Genomic DNA, 6,000 nt, shown 5'->3' with positions numbered 1-6,000 from the left:
CATTATCATATTTTATATAGTTAAAAATAGGAATTATATTCATTGTGTTGGAATATAAGCTTGCAATACACTGTGTAGTTATCAGAAAGACTATTCTTAATTACCTGCAAAAAACTTTCATTGTCTGATGTACTCCATGGATATTATCCCTTAATTAGCTGCCTTATTTCAGCTAAATTGAAGAAAGAACGAACATTCACCACAAACACTTTTTTTTTCTCAATTATTATTATTAGCTCCAGTTCCATCCTCTGCAATGGAAAAGAGAAATGAAAGTACTTTATTCTTTCACTGAGTTGAAGTGTAAAGTTTTGTCTTCTGATGAGTAAAGAGAAGTTTGCTCTTAACTCTCTGCTTTCCTACGAGCCACTCAAAATGGAGCACAGGCTGGATTTTTCCCCATGGTTGCGAAGGCAGCTCCATTTTGAAGAAGGAAGTTCAGTAATTGCTGCCTGACAGACCTCCCTGTCAACTCTCTGGGATATCAGTGCTGGATTGTTTGCTGGGAAAACATCTAAAGTCAACAGAGGGAGGTACTGGAAATAGCATTCAGATGGGCAGGGGATATCTAGTGGTCAGATGGAAGCACATGAAAGAGTCGTGCTGAAGCTGGGTAAGGAACCATTTAACAGCTGTGTAACTGTGCCTCTTTTTTGGCTATCAGAGTTTCCCTGGAGATTTGGCCTGCTAGCCAGCAGTCAGCTTGCCTGCTGCTGGTAGATGCAAAGGTTTTTCTGTTGACTTACCCTTGGCTTAGGCGTGAAAACCTTGCCTTGAGGTTGAGGATAAATACTACTGCATAGCAGAGACATGTGGGGCTGATTAGTTTCGGGCTAGATAGGGAGAGAGGGTAGATGGTTCTCAGTTGGAAATGAAAATAGGAGGGATGTTTTGTTCTGGGAAAGTCAGTGCTTAGGCTGAGGCTTTTTCCAGACAAGTATTTTGGTACCCAGGGCACAACAGAGGTAAAATTAGGTCCTGTAGGCCAAAACTGTAATGTCAACCTGCTGCGACCTAACTCTGCGGGTGTCTTTGTTTAGTATCTGTCTTTGACCTCTTAGGTCTCTAAAAATCTGGTTCAGTGCTTCTGTGTACCCTGTGCTGCCTTGCCTCAGTGATAAGTAGGATTGCTAGGTTCCCTAGCAATGCTAAGTGCTGGACAGCAGCTCACGTGTGTGAATGAAACACCAGCCAAGTAGAAACTGAATCTCTCCCCATAAGAAGTGACTAAATACATTTTTTTGTCATTGTCTTCTTTTTTCTTTTTCATGTTGGTTTAGAGAGCTTTGCTTTTATACTTCCCCGTAACACTTTATTTTTACTTTTTATTATTATTATTATTATTTTTTTGCAGTAATCCTATGAGAATGGCCATGGCTGTCTTCACTGATGTGGAAGGAGGGCAGAAGCAATGACTTCTGCACTGCTTTAATTACAGATCTCGCTAACTGCCCTCCAAACCAGCAGGGTTTTGCTTGGAGCTGTTTCTATAAGCCAGAATGTCCTTATGTAACTGATTTACACCTGAAAGGGTAATTGCTTCCTGACTCTGCGCTTAAGAATTTCTAAAACCCAACAGCATCTCATGCAGTTTCACCACACACCTCCTCCTCACTACAAAGCTGGGCTTTCCCCACTTAGGAAAGTTTCCTGTAGCTGGAATTGCTTGCCAGCATGATATAGTCAGGACCAGAATGTCCATCCTTCTTGAAATAATTGGCAAAATCCACACAAGCAGGCTTAAAATGGCAGGACAGTGCACGAGAAAACACTCACATGGGAGATGCTCCTGCTGAACTGCCTAGTGCTGTTATGACCCACACTTACATGGTGCCAAAGAAGCAATCATAAAAGAAAAAAGCAAAACTAATGCACCAGAATGCCACTTTCCTGTGGCAGTCCCCAAGCAAATTTGGCTCTGGCAAGGATAGAAAATAATAACAGAACCCTGTTTGGGGGTGCACTGCTGTGGAGGTGCTGGTGCTCTATAGGCACTTTATGAGTGATGTGACAGCTTCCCTGACTGAAGTAATTCTGAGTATTGTAACACGAGGTGTCAAGGCAGACAGCAGAAAACATTTCAATCCTTTTCATTAGAACAAAGTGTTATTCTCTTGACGGCTTTCAAATGCATATTGTTTAGCTATTATGTGCTAACCTTGACTACCATATTCCTAGCACAATAGCAGTGGGAGCTTTTTGCTTTTTTGTTTGGCTAGTGATCATGCTAAGAGGATTTCTATTTTGCAGGGTCAGTAAATATTCTGTTACAAAGGGAAAAAAAAAAAGAAAAAAGAAAGAAAATTGAAAGGGTGTATTTATGTTACAGTAGCAGTGTCTGAGGTCTCCCCTTCTGCTTCATATGTCAGAGGTGGCTCTGATGGTTCCCCAGTATGGATTTATATCCCAGTGGAACTTGTACTTCTGGTAATCAAAGACTGTAAGTGTATCCTGCCTGGACTGCTCATATTGCTGGTGACAAGTGATGCTAAAGTGACTGCACTGTCAGCTACTGGAAGCCTCAGGCAACATGCAGCAGGTAAATGGTTAATTAAAACAGTCCTTCGAGGATACCTTTAAGGGAACCTCCGTGGGGAGTTATTGATGGAAATGGCTGCTTCGTGTTTTCTCTCAAGGCTACATACAGGGCTGGTTGCCTTAACTGCTTTTGACATTTCTTCTCTCTGACCATGAGGTTGCTGAGATGGGAAGATTAAGTTGCTCGTGGAAGAATGAGACCTGACACAGGTGAAAAACACGGGTAAAGATTTAGAAGTGTGTGAGCAATGCTTGAAATCTGACAAAGCTTGGGCTCTTTTTTAGAATCAGCCACTCATCCTGGAGGGCAGACATTGTCACCTTTCTAAGCCTGTGCTTGCACAAAGACCCCATTGACTTTTTTTCCCTTCTCCTGAGCTGTCGATCTCCACATCTCTTCCTTTCCTCATCTTTTTTTTTTCCTTCCCATCATTTAATTCTGCATTTTTGATTAGCAACCTCATTGTGTTTCTCTTAATAAGTAGCAATTCCCATCCCCTTCCAAACCATTCCTCACGACCTATCTCTTCCCATCCATTCCTACATTTTCCCTTGCCCAGCTCCCACTCCCATTTCCTCCTGTCACAAACTCCAGCTCTGAGATTACCCTCACCCTCTGCCATCCCTTCCTCTCCAGTGCCTTCAGCTTTCTTCTCTCCACAGTTTGATTTTCCTTCTTCCTCAGTGCCAGCACCTGACAGAGAAGGAGTTGCTGATTATATGTCTTCATTGTAATTAAACTGGGCCAGAGCCCATTCTCTGGCACTAAGAGCAAGTGGCACAGCCTGGCTCGTGTCCATACAGCTAAGCTCTCTTCCTTCCATAACAGGATGGCTTTATCCTTTCTGCCTATTGGGAACAGCCCTTGGCAAGTGCTGCTCCCTGAACCCTGCCCAGACACAGTCTCTGAGAGTACTCCCTAGGACAAGCCAAAACTTTGCCAGGGAGCATGCTAATAATTAAACACTATAGACTGTGCTACACGACTTGGTGCTGCTTTAATTTACTCATAAAAATGCAGCTGAAAGATTGAGGGGGAAATGTCCTTGCTTTCAGCCCATGCCACAGCTATGGGGGTCAAGGAAAAGCTGACTCACACCCATTTTGCTCGGGCAAGGAGGGCAGGCTCTGAAATGTGAGCGTGAGCCTCTTGAGCTGGTTATCTTTCAAGCATAAACTTGGCTAAATATGGGCAAAGTTTTTTAATCTGGTGGGGGTGTGAGAAGCATGTCTTTGATTAAACTCCTGCCCTCCTGCTGCTGCTGCCAAGCTGCTGCCCCCAAATATGAGCTTCCAAACAAGGGTTTCCTAAGGATTTTTAAATCTGAGTGAAAAACAAACATCTTTTTTCCTGCCTTTCCCCCCCTAGGTGTGGATTGAAGCTTTCAGCTGAAAGAGAACACCCACGTGGGAAACTTCAGCTCCTTCAGTTAGCATTTAACAGAATCTGCAGCAGTTGAGAGCAGGGTCATCCTGCATGTGGGCAGCGCAGAGCTTCAGCAGTAAGTGGTAACACCTCTTTCTGCCATGTGTAGTTTGGGTACACGTGCAGACCTGAGGACTGATGTTTGGCACAGCTCCTTTGACAAATAGTATTTATCTGAGGCCAAACCTCCATTCAAAAAAAGGTTCTAAGCTTCTGGGATGTGTTTGGGAATGATGCTTTGAACTGGGTTACAGTGATGATGTATGAAAGGAGGCTTAGTGCTGGTCCACATGCAGTGTGAGAATCCTGTGTAACCAGTGACTCTAATATGCACACCCCCTCCCATTTTTCTTTAATATCCTGAATGGACTTGGGATGGAAAGTGCATATACATCCTGGTGTGCAGCACATCCAGTACCTGTATATATATCTTCCCAAATCCCAGCAGCACTATGTTTTGAAATGATCAAAGTAATAAGGTAGGCTTTTTTTGTTTCCATGACTTTGGAATTGCTACATACAGCCAACAATACTAAAAAAAAACTAATAAAGACTGCATTACTTAATTCTTATGTTATTTCTAAAATAACCATACATATTTTCTGACAATTTTGCTTGTCATTTAAGCATGAAATAATGGGGAACCTGTATCTCTAAATCACGCGTTTAGGGGTTGTATTTTTTTGTTTGTTTGTTTTTTGGGTACATAAATCTGTAGATTGGCTCATTGGCTCTCTGCACAAGAAAAGTCTTGAAATCTTTTTGATCAGTGAGTGTTACCTGGAACTTGTCTTGGACTAAGGTTTCAGATTTGACCCTGCAGATGGTGATATGTTCATCGTCTCATACTTTATGTAATCACTCCTTATGCATATTGTGAGCAAGGATTATTTAAATATGGAGATGGCCATAATCTTCCACATTACATTTTGTTCCTCATTCCCCTTACTTCCTTAACTCAAGCTGCTGTTCTGGGATTTTGTCCTTGGGCAGTGATCGCTGTATAGGAGGCTGGAGTTGGTTTCCTCGGCCCCTTGTCTGGCTCTGTGATCCACAGACATCTGCTACAGTACAGCTGCACACCTCAGCCTGGAGTGGAGGTTGTCCTCAGTCATCCTGGCGAGTGCAAGGATGCTTGCTTCTGCGGTTTCCTTTTTGTCTTCCAATCAAAATCCTATTGTCTTTGTGTGATATTAAAGCGGATGTTCAAATTACTTGTGTATTAGGACACAGTAAGCCTGTCCAAGGCAATGGAAAAATCCTGGATGGCCCTATCTTGTGTTAGAGGCATAAGTAATTGTGCCTTTGTGCACTGTGTGGGGACTGACAAGGCTGTCTCCCTGGGGAGAGATTGGCAGCAGAAGACCATTAATGTGCAGATAAAAGCAGAGCGTTATCTCCTGATGTTGTTTAAGTCATTGGCAAACTTGCCTTTGACTCCAGCAGAGATGGAAGCTGAGCTGAGATGTTTGTCTTTTTATGGACGGATTTTTCATTGCAGCTCAGAGATAAAGATTTTTTTGGAGAAGGAAGGCAGTGACTGTCAAGACAGAAAATGGCTGTGAGACCAGCAATTGCATTGGCAGATTGGAGTGCTGTGGGACCTGTACATAAAAGCTTGAGCAGGCAAGAAGAGATTTTCAAGCGGGGAAAACAAATAGTACAGAGAGATAGGAGTGAAAGGTAGACCACTTGAGCAGAGGTGGTTGGTGTTAGGAGTGGTCCACAGGGCTCAGCACAGTGCAGAGAGCACACAGATCTCAGTGTCTGAACTCTGCTTGATGTGTCACTTATGTGGCTCAGCAGGCTCATAGTGGAAAGGTTATCAAAAGAGTGCCAGCCTCTGTGAGAGAGGATGAAAACAGCATAATCCATAAACAAATACAGACTCAACTGCAGTCTAAAACTTGTTCAAATAAATCTAATGCCTGCTGTTGATTTGCTGCCCTTCACATCTTTCCGAGTTCCCCACACAAATTCTACAGTGCTGCAATTTGCATCTGAGAGGCTGAGTTTTCTTCAGCCTATGAACTGCT

At 43.0% G+C, this 6,000-nt stretch overlaps 1 long non-coding RNA gene across 7 annotated transcripts in view; it reads left to right on the top strand.

The window, feature by feature from the left end:
* Positions 1–369: 369 nt before the first annotated feature.
* LOC122158300 overlaps positions 370–6,000 on the top strand; it is a 57,461-nt gene continuing 51,830 nt past the window's right edge. For 5 of the 7 annotated variants that reach the window (XR_006168201.1, XR_006168199.1, XR_006168200.1 and 2 more), the window contains exons 1-3: positions 2,157–2,539; positions 2,637–2,748; positions 3,908–4,040. This is a non-coding gene — a long non-coding RNA (uncharacterized LOC122158300). Of the gene's footprint in view, positions 614–2,156; positions 2,540–2,636; positions 2,762–3,907; positions 4,041–6,000 lie in introns of those variants that run through there. The other 2 variants (XR_006168198.1, XR_006168196.1) reach the window with 2 other exon arrangements.

Source organism: Centrocercus urophasianus, unplaced genomic scaffold, assembly GCF_019232065.1.
Source record: "Centrocercus urophasianus isolate 14NV4802_14NV808 unplaced genomic scaffold, USGS_Curo_1.0 seq_14, whole genome shotgun sequence".
NCBI lineage: Eukaryota > Metazoa > Chordata > Aves > Galliformes > Phasianidae > Centrocercus > Centrocercus urophasianus.
This window is presented reverse-complemented; position numbering and strand designations above follow the sequence as displayed.